The sequence below is a fragment of the Etheostoma cragini genome, chromosome 16 (genome assembly GCF_013103735.1).
Source record: "Etheostoma cragini isolate CJK2018 chromosome 16, CSU_Ecrag_1.0, whole genome shotgun sequence".
In the NCBI taxonomy this organism is placed as follows: Eukaryota; Metazoa; Chordata; class Actinopteri; order Perciformes; family Percidae; genus Etheostoma; species Etheostoma cragini.
Genome location: NC_048422.1, coordinates 2305023 through 2317861, shown reverse-complemented (window position 1 = coordinate 2317861; position 12839 = coordinate 2305023). Strand labels below are relative to the sequence as shown.

Genomic DNA, 12839 nt, shown 5'->3' with positions numbered 1-12839 from the left:
TTTTGGAAAAAGGCTGCAATGAAACAAAGAGTGAAAAATTTAAAGGGGTCTGAATACTTTCCGTACCCACTGTACAAAAAGAATATCAAACACCTTTTTTATTTTGTTAGAACGTCAGTATGGTCTCATGGAAAAAGTTCTCATTCTTTGATGTTCAAAAAACACATTGTTTCTCATCCTGCCCTTTGCTGAAGTGCCTCCACATGAAACACTCTGTCTGAGCTCTTGGCCATCCCCAACTAAACTCAACTCAACTAAACCATGAAATAAAACTGGTGCCTTCAAGTGCCCAGACCATTCGCTTTTAGAAAGACACCAAAGCTTCGAAGCTCAAAAAACCCTAGAAAGAAGGAAGAGTGGATGGATGATTTAGATAAGGGAAGAGAAGTGATAGAGAGAAAAATGAGGCGGGGAGGGAGGAGGGCGTTCACCGTGAACATCTGGCCTTGCGGCTATAAAAGGACTCCCCGCCACACACATATGCACACGCACTCTCTCCTCCCATGCGTAAATCTGTCTGGCCAGGTGAGGTTTAAGCAACATAAGGACTAAAATTATAATCTGAGTCGGGGAAAAAAACACAACAAACAGAAATGTCTTCGCAGTCCAAACTCAGCCTGATGTCACTGGAATTGAGGTATTTCTTTATGTACATGGACCTTCTTTTTACAACTGTCTATAACCTCCACCAGCCGTTGGGGGTTAAGGCCCTTGCTCATGGGTAATTAAGCGGTGGTAATTAGGGAAGGGTAAAATTGTTTCCCCAACCGGATTCATCCTGCCGGCCCAAACCAGCCAGACCTGGAGCAACCTTGCAGTGACATGCCCTTTTCTCTAACCTTCAAGCCACCATTTTGTGTATATTTGTTTATGTATTTGTTTATTTCATATTGATGCTCAATATGTGTGTTTCTTTATGCATGCACCAACTGCCAAGGCAAAAATACTCGTACTTACTTGGCGATAAAACTGGTTCTGGTTCTGGTTCTGAAGTTGCATCAAAGTAAACCAAACAAAAATATGTATTGATCTAACAAATGGCAAAACATGATGAAATTAGGTTTGCAGAGCTTTCTAAAATAATTGTAATGTAAAAGAAAATTAAAAATGCCATGTTAATTGTTGGAATATTAAGGCACTAACCCTACAATCAAAGCTTGATACTTTACAATAAGTATTGTAAGGAACACTACTTTACTGCCTTGATTGATGTTGAATTCTAGCATCTTTTTAGCAAAATATGAACTAAATCAGAACATGATTCAAAAAAACATACAGATGACGTTGAGGTACTTTTCCTCAGCCATAAGTAGTGCTTAGTGTCTAATGTCTACCATACACTAGAAGACTCTGAAATAACTAAATAATCAATAAATAAAGTCCGACATCATCTCAGATCTTGAGACAGATCACAGACTAAAAGACTTTTAAAAAGAATATCAAACACCTATTTTATTTTATCAGATCGCCAGTATGGTCTCATGGAAAAAGTTCTCATTCTTTGATGTTCAAAAAACATACTATTTGTCATCCTGCCCTTTTGATGAAGTGCCTCCACCTGAAACACTCTGTCTGAGCTCTTGGCCCTCCCCAGTCTGCTCTGATTGGTCAGCTGGCCCACTGTTGTGATTGGTCAACTCAACTAAGCCACTGGACGGGCTGTGCTTACTCAGGCAGCACTTATGAAAAACTGGGCTCCCATTTGCAATCAGTGAAATCACTAATTGGGAATTTGAAATGGAAAGGAAGGTGGGCAAGGCGTTTTTAGACAGGTAGAGTTAGTGCCATCTGTGAGAGAAATTTTAAGATAATTCTTTGGGTGATTTTTGTCCTTTATTTATTCAGGACAGATGAAGACATGAAAGGGAACATAGAGGGCGAATGACATGCAACAAAAGTCAAACCCGCGGCAGCTAGGCGCCCCATTGTGGTTTTTACTTTAATAATAAATCTATTTCATACAAATAAAAATTTACAACACACCAAAAGATGGGAAACCCCCAACTCCAGCAACTCTCATGATTTTATTTTGATATTTGTCTGCGACAGTGGAATCACACAAAAAGCCACTTGGTGTGAGGTCAGCATACACACAACTGAAAGTTGGGCAGCCTGTATCTCAACGAGAGGTTAAAGCCCAGGCCGAAAACACTCTGCAAAAGCAAAACGCGTACATAAAGAGAAGAAAATACATAGTGCTTATTAAGTATGCCTACATAAAGCAAGAAACAGTACTGATCACTAGATCATGTGATTCTCTGATGCAGATGAACTCTGCATCAGGTGCTCTCAATCTCCAGCAGACCATACACACTTTTTTTCTCCTGCCCTAAGCTATACTGTAGTCCTTAAATCCCCCTGCGTCCTATGTCCCCATTTGTCAAATACTGCTACAGTGGAAGAGCCCAAAGCCGCCTAGCACAAATTCCTGGTTAGAAGATCTACTGTCATTTTCACACTTAGAAAGAAATCAAACTACTAACTAAAGATACCATCAGAGGATCCCTGAAGAAATAATAAAGATATAATAAAACTTGTATGAACCACCTATCCTGAGCCAATGGTAACATTTTCTAATGCAATGATTTTTTATCTTCTTGTTTCTGTACTTCTTCACCTGTCAGTACATTCCTGTGCATCACGGTGAAAATGGAGCGAGATGGGTGGGTAGGTTAGACGAATGGAAGATACATGTGGTTAATGGGTGGTGGAGGTGGGAATGGGTGGGAATGTAAGAAAAATGTCAAACTTTCCCAATACAGCCTGTAATAATTTATGAGGTTCGAGCGATAAACATATTTTGAAAAAAAGAAAATCCATGGATAATGTGATGGCTCCAAAAAACAAAGACACTTGATTCTGTGCACTGCAGTCTGTATGAAATTTTCAAACTTTTTCATACTCTGTTAATTTTCATATTGTTGACATTTTAAGAAAAATCTCTATTCTATATCTACTGTATATCTCTATATTTTGCACAGATTTGATGTCTGTCTAACCAACGTTCTCTACAACAACCTGTTTCAACAGCCAAAAGGTTGACAAAACACCTAAATGTGTGTGTTTGATCGATTTCAACATCACAAAATGCTATACAATTTCTAAAATTAAAACTGTTGTTTATTTTGTCTGCTCTTTGTGTGTGTGTGTGTGTGTGTGTGTGTGTGTGTGTGTGTGTGTGTGAATAAGGTTACTTCCCGCATGTCTGCAATCTGCTGTTCGTCAAATCGAAGGGTCAAAGGTCACGCCAGTCCGAGCCACGTTCCGCAGCTCTACTTTTACTAATGAAATTAATTAGAATTAAATCTCTAGAGTTAATATGAATGAGATGTAATGAACTCAGGCCAGAGAAGAGGAACAATCTGGAATCATCTCTCTGGAGGATTAAAGCTTTTACGCTGATTATGGGATGTTGTAATGAACGACTGCAGGGTCATGAGGAGCTCATCATTGGGACCGAAAGATGGGGACGTTCTTGGATTTGTTTGGATGAAAGTAGTTGTAGTATGTCTCTTATTAGTATTCACTAATTTGATTGGGATCCAAGAATAGAACCATGTGCTGAACGCAGGTCCAGGGGGAACATGTAAGGTTATTAAATAGGATTTTGAGATGGGAATATTTGAAACTTCAACAAGAGATTTTAAATCTCCTCAACCACATCACTGAGTCAGTCAGGCCAAACTCAAGTTGTCCTGCCAAACATAGTTTATGGGAATATATAAGCATTATTTTGAAACATACAGTATTTGTAGCATTTGGGTTATTTGTCTCTTATGTCCTCAATGTTCCACTTCCGGGAATGTTCCATTGCTGATGGAAATGTAGCTGGATTTCACTCATTTAAATCGAACATCTGTTACCTTCCTCTGTCTCTGGCGTTGGCGTTCAAACCTCTGGTGGATTCTTGAGGACTATGGTTACCTGGTCCTCAGATATCTGCAGGGTAAACCCAGACAGCTAGCTAGACTACCTGTCCAATCTGAGGACTATGGTTACCTGGTCCTCAGATCTCTGCAGGGTAAACCCAGACAGCTAGCTAGACTACCTGTCCAATCTGATGACTATGGTTACCTGGTCCTTAGGTCTCTGCAGGGTAAATCCAGAAAGCTAGCTAGACTATCTGTCCAATCTGATGACTATGGTTACCTGGTCCTCAGATCTCTGCAGGGTAAATCCAGAAAGCTAGCTAGTCTATCTGTCCAATCTGATGACTATGGTTACCTGGTCCTCAGATCTCTGCAAGGTAAATCCAGAAAGCTAGCTAGTCTATCTGTCCAATCTGAGGACTATGGTTACCTGGTCCTCAGATCTCTGCAAGGTAAATCCAGAAAGCTAGCTAGTCTATCTGTCCAATCAGAGTTTTCTGTTGCACGACTGAAACATACTCATGTTTTGGAAAGTGATCTTAATGCCTTAATTTACAAAAAAACTTTTACGGACACCAATTTTCTTTTTGAATGATTTTTCATAAATAAACAAATGTTCTTCCTTAAATAAAGCTACACCCACCTATCTTATATGCCAGTTATTTCATTGATCAGGACACTATTTACCTTGACAAAGTTGTTATATCAGTTAGCCTAATAGCTGGTCTGATTTGCATTGAGAGATGATTTTATGGAAAGTTCTCCATGCCTTTCTCTATGTTTGGTGAAAGGGTATGTGATGTTTGGGGGGAGATCCAGATAAATTTCCAAAAGAGTTTTTTTTATTCCTCTTTTTAATCACCTTTAGCCTGGGTGTGCATACTTGTTCTAGCCACTGTAGCTCAAGTTACTGTATTGAGTGAACCGTTGACGTCAATTAATATTGTGTGAGGCGTTTTCTTTTGCAGGGTGAAAATGTTCCACCAAAACAAGTTCCTTCTCGAGACTATTTTGTGGAACCACTAGGCTTGTTGGAGATGAACTGCGCCTCGGTATAAGTGGACGAGAGCGGGCGGCAGCAGCCGAGGACAAAAATCCGCTCTCAAGTTGGAGAGTTTCCTGTCGATTTCAGCAGCCTTCGTGTTGAACAGGAAGTAACAGAAAAAATGTGGTGCGATTCCAATTTCATAAAATGTTATCGGACCCATATATCAGCTGATACACATTATCTAGTTGTATTAATTATGACAGCTGTCAAAATGCTCTACATGCTATTTGTGATCTGAACAGATTTAGTCTCTCAGGCTTCTAAGCGTCACTATCGGCCACAACATGTGTTCTATACAGAATAAGCCTTTAAATCAGACAAATGGCAATGAAAATCCTTCCAATTCAAATACATTTATATAGAAATCCTGTTGAGTCGATTCTGAACCAATCAGCTGCTAGATCAGCTGAGAGGCCGGCGTTTCCCAGCATGCTCTGAGTCTGCCTGGGTCTAGCAGTTGGTGAAAAGCAACTGCGCTGCATGCTTCTCAGAACTGCGTCCGCCTTGATCTCGTGAGGTTATTGTTGCCCAAATGTGCACGACGCCAGAGCGAGTCAGGATCAAGTCGGACGAGCCTAATGGTTCTGCGTCACGTTGCTGCAATTGTAATTGGTTTAAGAAAATGCGAATAAACCAGATCAGGTTTTTCTCCTGTCCCGGAATGTTGTGTGGGACTATCCAGACCCTACACCGCAGCGCATGGTGGAGGAAGGTCGGGCAAAGCAACTTTTACATTTCCTTGGCTGGTAACGGCAACTGTTAGGAAAACGGGTCACTTTGACCCAAGGACAACATGAGGGTTAAGGGGGCCCACGGGTTAAATTGATCAATTTTTCTATATGAATGTTCTTTTTATTTCCCCAAAATAATTCAATTCAATTCAGTTGTATTTATACTATCAATTCATAACAAGAGTTATCTCAAGACACTTTACAGATAGAGGAGGTCTAGACCGCACTCCAGAATTTACAAGGACCCAACAGTTCTAGTAGTTTCCAGAGCAAGCAACAGTGCGACAGTGGCGAGGAAAAACTCCCCTTTGGAAAGAAACCCCGGACAGACCCAGGCTCTTGGTAGGCGGTGTCTGACGACCGGTTGGGGGTTAGAATGAAGAGTGGCAATAACAGTCACAAAAAATTGTAGGTTGTAGTAGCTCTTTGTAGTAGTTCGTGGGATAGCAGGGCACTGTGCGGCATTACAAGGCATAGCAGGACGTAGCAGGGCACCGCAGATCGTGGCAGGATGTAGCAGGGCACCGCAGAACGGAACGTGTAGCGGGACCATGGCAAAAGCTGCAACCATGATTTTGGAGCCTCCCTGATCCAAGGAAACATGCTGGGGGAAAAAGAACATAAGGACTCCGGGGAATGACTCCCCAGAGCTAGGTTAATAATTTCTGGGACATGGATGCACATAAATGGAAATATAGAAAGATGGAGGAGAGAGGAACTCAGTGTGTCGAAGGAAGTCCCCAGCTGTCTAAAACCATTACAGCATAACTAGGAGAGACAGTGCAAAGAGAGGAGCCTGGTCAGGCTAGAACTCTCCCAAACAAACAGTTAAAAATAAAAACATTAAGACCGATGAAACCCTAACCCTAACCCACTTGAGACTACCTTCACACTAATAAGTCAATGTTAGTGCTGCCTTTCGTGATCACCCTCAGTGTCTCTACCCTTCAAGACTTTATTTTTAGAGCCGTTACCTTTTGTCTCCTTGGACTCTTCTTCACACCAATTAGGCCAATTTAGTGCTGCCTTTCATGTCTATTTTCAACACTTCCTATTCTCACTTTTTCTTGAAAGTGCTACCCTTCGAGTCTGTCTTTCTGTCTTTCTCTGTATAAAACCCTGACCCTAACCATAAAACACAAGTGTCCTAAGCATTAAAAAACGATAAAACACATTAATAGACAGTTAAAATAAAAACATTAAGACACATAAAACCCAAGAATAAAAGTTACAGAGCAGCATAAGAAATTAAACATTAAAGAACAGTCATTTAAAGAAAGGCAACATCAAAAAGAAAGGTCTTCAGCCTTGATTTAAAAAAACTAAGAGTAGCAGCGGATCTGCAGGTTTCTGGGAGTTTGTTCCAGATGTAAGGAGCATAGAAACTGAACGCTGCTTCCCCCTGTTTAGTTCTGACTCTGGGGACAGAAAGTAGACCTGTCCCAGATGACCTGAGAGGTCTGGGGGGGAGAGTCATAGTGTAGTAGAAGATCAGAAGTGTATTTTGGTCCTAAACCATTAGGTGATTTATAAACTAGCAAAAGTACTTTGAAATCAATTCTTTGAGACACAGGAAGCCAGTGTAAAGACTTCAGAACTACATCAGTAAAAATACCCCTGGTTGGGAATCACTGCTGTACATCATGTAACTGTCCCCCGTTTTATTTTGCTGTCCTCTTATTTCTTATACTATGAACGGTCTAAAGAAAGCAACAAAAATAATCTTCCTGTAAAAAATATAATCTTTTCCTCGATCAATGGTTAGGTGACTTTCCGTCACTTTTGAGACGGTCCCTGAAACTTTGCTTCCCCTCTCTTCTTCTCCTTTTTCTTGCTCTCTGATGGGCTAATTATTGTCGTTGTTCTGCCGTTCGCGTTGCTGGCTGCCAAATGGAATTAAAAACCAATTATTGATAAATGAAGAGTGGCTTTAGCTATGTGTGTGTGTGTGTGTGTGTGTGTGTGTTTGTGTGTGTGTGTCTGGAACTGAGCCTAGACCAGAGTACTACATCTGTCATCCAAACGCCGTGACACCCACTCATGTGTGGCGTCGCATCCTGTGCATTCAACACACACATCTGCACTGCAACGCCTTCTCTGTGTGTGTGTGTGTGTGTGTGTGTGTCAATGTGTAAATATGTTTTACCGGGCATCTGTGCTTTCATATGTGTTCAGATCTGTGCATAATGTATATCTGTGACATCCTAGCATGTGCATATGCACATGTATGCAGGTGTGTGTGCAGATGTGTATGAGAGAAGACACATGCTAGCTTCGAATGGGCCTGTTGGGTGTGTTTTGTGTTCGTCTGACAGATTGACGTGTGCACAGATGGCGGATGATGAACATATGAATTCCACTTCACACTTTACATCGACATCAACAATTTTAAGGCACATAGGAGAGAAATTCAATGTATCAAATTAAAAGCAAATTTAACATGAATAAACGCAGAGGAAATACACAAAAATGACGTGTCATGTCTGTCAATTCCTGGAAGAAGGAGCTCTCGCTGCTGAAGTTTTTGAATGGATAGTCTAAGAATAGACGTAATACACAGGAAAGGCTCTGAGCGAAGCTTGTCATACTGCATGTCTTGGGCCTAACTTGAAATAAAATACAGAAATAAAAACAAGAAACAACATTAACAAGCATTTAAAACCACAGTGGCAATGCAAACTGGTTTACAGAATCTGAAAAGAAAACCGTGACCGTAATTGAAGACACAATAAAGAGGACTATTAAAAATAGAGCAACAATAGAAGATAACACGCCGGAAGCCTTAAAGGGCCCAGCTCCCCTTTAAAGGGGAGTTTTCAGTTCTAGCTGGTCAGACCTCGGAGCCGTGACTGTCATTAAGTGCGGCCATTAAACCCAATGAAGCAGGTGTGATGGTGAGGTCAGACCAGAAAATAACCAAGAGATATTGAACGCAACGACCCAGTATAAATGAGAACTAGAGACTGCTGTGCAGAAAATATAGTTTATTAGCATCACAATATCAGGGAGAGAATCTCGTGAATCCAGCAATACAGCGCAATGGCCTGAAATGCACTACATGAACCATCATGGTGTGAAAGTGTTTCATGTAGTATTTACACACGCAAAAACCGACATGTAGATCTCTGCAGGGTAAATCCAGACAGCTAGCTAGACTATCTGTCCAATCTGAGGAATATGGTTACCTGGTCCTCAGATCTCTGCAGGGTAAATCCAGACAGCTAGCTAGACTATATGTCCAATCTGAGGACTATGGTTACCTGGTCCTCGGATCTCTGCAGGGTAAATCCAGACAGCTAGCTAGACTATATGTCCAATCTGAGGACTATGGTTACCTGGTCCTCAGATCTCTGCAGGGTAAATCCAGACAGCTAGCTAGACTATATGTTCAATCTGAGTTTTCTGTTGACAACTAAAAAATACTTTTCCACCAAAACATCTTCCCTCCCGATGCTATTTTGGAGCAGCTCTTCCCAGAGCTTGGCCCCGCCCACGATGATTGGGATTGGTTTAAAGAAACGTCAACTAAACCAGACCATGTATTTCTCCCATCCCAGAATGCTGTGGACCAGCCAGACCCTCCTCCTCAAGTTTTGGTCAGGACCCTATTTCCTGTTGTACTGTCCTTTCACCAACTGTAACCAATCACATGTCCTCCTTTTCTACTGCTTATCTTGTCTCACCGCACAGTATTTTAACCCTTGTGGTTGTCTTCCGGTCAAACTGCAACTTTGGGATTTTTCTGGGTTGAAATTTCAACATTTTGTTGTTCTTTTCGACACTTTTTTTCAACGTTTTTGTCAAGTTTATTCCAATAGTTTGTCGTTTTTGTAAAATATTTTAACAATTTTTTTTGCCGCTTTTTTCAATGTTTTCAATGTTCAAAGAATGTTTTTGTTGATTTTTTCCCTGCGTTTTTATAGCTTTTTTTTCCAACATCTGTCACTTTTTTCAACTTCTTTTGTCACAGCTCAAATATAGAAATTTGACCCGAGGACAACATGAGGGTTAGGGAAGGATAAAAACAATCCATATTCTCTGTATGACGTCATCCAACTCATTCTAAAAAGGCTTTTTTAATTATGTCGTTCAGAATCAGTAGCGGATTTTGCCACGGGGCGGAATTTTATCATGACACATGACAAAAAAAAAAATCTTATTAGCAGTTTTCTACTGTATTATCTAACAAATTTACTGTGTGGGGAATTGGCGAATCGGAGCCCCTGCTTCCTGAGAAGGTACGTGCACAGAAGGTGTGTGAGGAGGGGAAAGGGGAGGGGGGACATGGGTGTAATTCAATGTAGAACCACCACTGGTCAGAAGGAACTGTGGGTTAGTGTGAAACAGAGCTAAAGCTGTGTTCAGGGGCTTCTTATGAAGTTGGATACTTGTAGTTTATCACCAGGAGGTCATACATAAGAGTGATTCATTCTTTTCGCTTTTATATTATTTTCTAACATTTTTTTTAGTCGAAATGAGTGTGTTTGTCAGTTGGTAGAGCAGGAAGACGTATACTTGGAGGTTTATGCCTCAACACAGAGGTCGAGGGTAGAAATGTTCCGATACCATTTTTTACCTCCCGATACCCATTCTGATTCTTGTGCTGTGGGTATCGGCCGATACGAGTACCGATACCAGTGTATCAACAAAAAAAAATGACGCGTCTTCAAATGTATAATTAATTCAAAAAATGTGTTTGAATACTGAAAATAAAAACATTTGCATTACAAAATTTAATTTTAGTCTTTCGTATTTTCTAATGATTTTTAGGGACTTAAGTTGCAATCAGTGGAATATTTGAATTTTCTTGCCTTTTTTCATTTTCTATTAGGTAAGAGAGGTCAGAGAGGGAACTTCTATGGTAATAAGTGTCTTCTTGTAACAGATTTTAAATCCATGAAAGTGATGAGCCTTAATAACATGATTAATTCAGACACTGAAAACACACACACAGGGATAACGGCCTCACTATGAATCCGTCAACTGATGTCTATCTTTAAGGACCGGGCTATTTTTAGAACTGCTGCAAGGAAATAAGTCTGTGCGTGTTTCTACATGTACATTCATGAATGTTTGTGTGTGTGTGTGAGAGTGTTAGTGGGACTAGAGTTGTTTTCCAGAAAATAGTTTTGTAATTACATCTGCGAGGGGGGAAACTCGTTATCTGCGTTAGCGAGCAGCCAACGGCGAACACTTTGAAATATGGCTCCTCTTCAGTGCGGCAACGCCAAAATTCCGGTAATAACTGCTGATAAACAAGACGAGTGTAATTGCATCTATTTGCATTTTTAAATAATGCAGCTGAAAAATAAATGTGTTTGCTTCAGACAGTGGCTGCTAGGTAAACTGCAGAGTTGCTGTTTGTTTTTTTTACATTTCTGCCTGTTTCCATTTCAGATTATCATTTCAGCTCTTTACTAAGCTGATTTATTATCTCTTTATTTTCAGGATTATTAATAGCAATATTTCAAAGGTTTCAATTCGTAAGACGCTGCTGCCCTTCAAAAAGTTAAAAATGCTTTTCAATGACAGACATTTTGTTTTGTTAAGTCATTTTTATGGTGCTTTCAATGGCCTGTGTTTTACTGAAACATCGGTCACATCTGACTAATAACCAGTTTACTATCAACACTTTAACCATAGAGACTAGATCATTTTCAATCCTGTACACATAGTTACATAATGTGGCTTCTTATTGGTGTATTATTATGATAATACAACACATTTTTTTTCAATGAATACACCCATGAAAACTGTATTTTCTGCTCTTCCACTTCATGTCACTACACAAAAGTGAAGGAAAAATATTCCAGCTACGGGGAACGCCATCTTGTGATTTTTGAGCATGAGTTTGCAGACTAGTAGTCTATATCCACGTAGTCCACTTTCAACGGAAATTCTGCTGGATTTTGCTCATTTAGGCCAGATATCTATTGCCTTGGACTTTCTTTGTGTTGGCATTTTAAACTCAAAATCTATTCGACGCGTTCTCTGATTTGTCAGTCTGGCCCAACACAGGGCTTCACCCAAGAGAGCTGAGTTCAAGCCCTGGAAGAAGGTAATGGGAACACACAAAACTTCCACCCGGGGCGTTTGTGTCCCGGGAATACTACCTAAGGGACCGGTACTGTGCTCACAGCCACCTTTTGGTCGGCTTAACTCAACTGTATGGCCGCTAATCTGGTAACTGTCAGATAGCTGTAATTATGTAGGATAGCATATGTTAACATCATTGTAGTGCATATGTTTTCCCACAAAATCATGGGAACCAGGTTATGATAATGCCTTGAACAGTGACTGATGCAATAGTGATGGAGTTTTACTTTTCACCACTCAATGTATAGGGAACAATTTATGGTATAACATGTTTCTCTAAAATGTTGTGCCCATCCATCTAACAGATGTTGAGATATTTCTCAGAGTAAATAAGATTCGTGCTCTGGGGCACCATGGAAACCTATACCAAATTGCATGGTTATCCATCTTGGTGCAGAGATGTTTCAGTCTGGATCAAAGTGGAACCAAGTAACTGACTGACTGATCACTTGTCATGGTGTGGATAACAACATTAATGATGGTTAAATTCCATTTAGCTGCTTTATTTTCAGGCTCCATATTATTGCATGCTGGGTTAGTGTTATAACACCTAACACCTGCTGGGAAAAAGCATTGCAGTTGTGTTAGATTTTATTGTCAATGAGACTCTAAATACAAATAAAACAAAAAGTAATACTTCTATCTGCTCGCCTCGACTCTACTTGTTGTCGTTTTCCTTTACGAAAAAAAGTTCCTGGTACCTGCCAACAGGTACTTTTTTAATACTAGGTTCAAAGCGAGCTGATACGATACCAAAAAGTTGCAGACAACTGATTGGGTGGGAGATAATCCTCATCATCCTTTACCATTAATGGAAATATGGGTTTAGGCTTGGACACAAACCTTGATACCTGTGCTGTTGGTCTGCAGATTTCCTGGGAATACCTACTGGAAACTGGTGTTTGCGTGGGTCATTGTCGTATTTTTGTAGGAATCTAGTGTTTTGTTTTTCAATCTTTTTATTTAATCTGCCAAGAGGTTATGATTTCCCCCGTCCGTAGATTCCACATCCGCCACATAAGTCCCCCGCAGTGTCAAGAGTCACTCTGCTCCTGCATAGATGTCCGGAGTGAGCTTGTGTGACAGGTTCAATTG

General features: G+C 40.4%; 2 long non-coding RNA genes across 2 annotated transcripts in view; one reads left to right on the top strand and one right to left on the bottom strand.

Moving 5' to 3' along the window:
- LOC117959033 overlaps positions 1–9963 on the top strand; it is a 12104-nt gene extending 2141 nt beyond the window's left edge. The window contains exons 2-3 of the long non-coding RNA XR_004659860.1: positions 8535–8542; positions 9953–9963. This is a non-coding gene — a long non-coding RNA (uncharacterized LOC117959033). The remainder of the gene's footprint in view (positions 1–8534; positions 8543–9952) is intronic.
- LOC117959035 lies at positions 5037–12839 on the bottom strand. The gene is made up of 3 exons (XR_004659862.1): positions 12829–12839; positions 10978–10982; positions 5037–5120 (listed from the first exon to the last, which is right to left on the bottom strand). It is a non-coding gene; the product is annotated as an uncharacterized LOC117959035 (long non-coding RNA).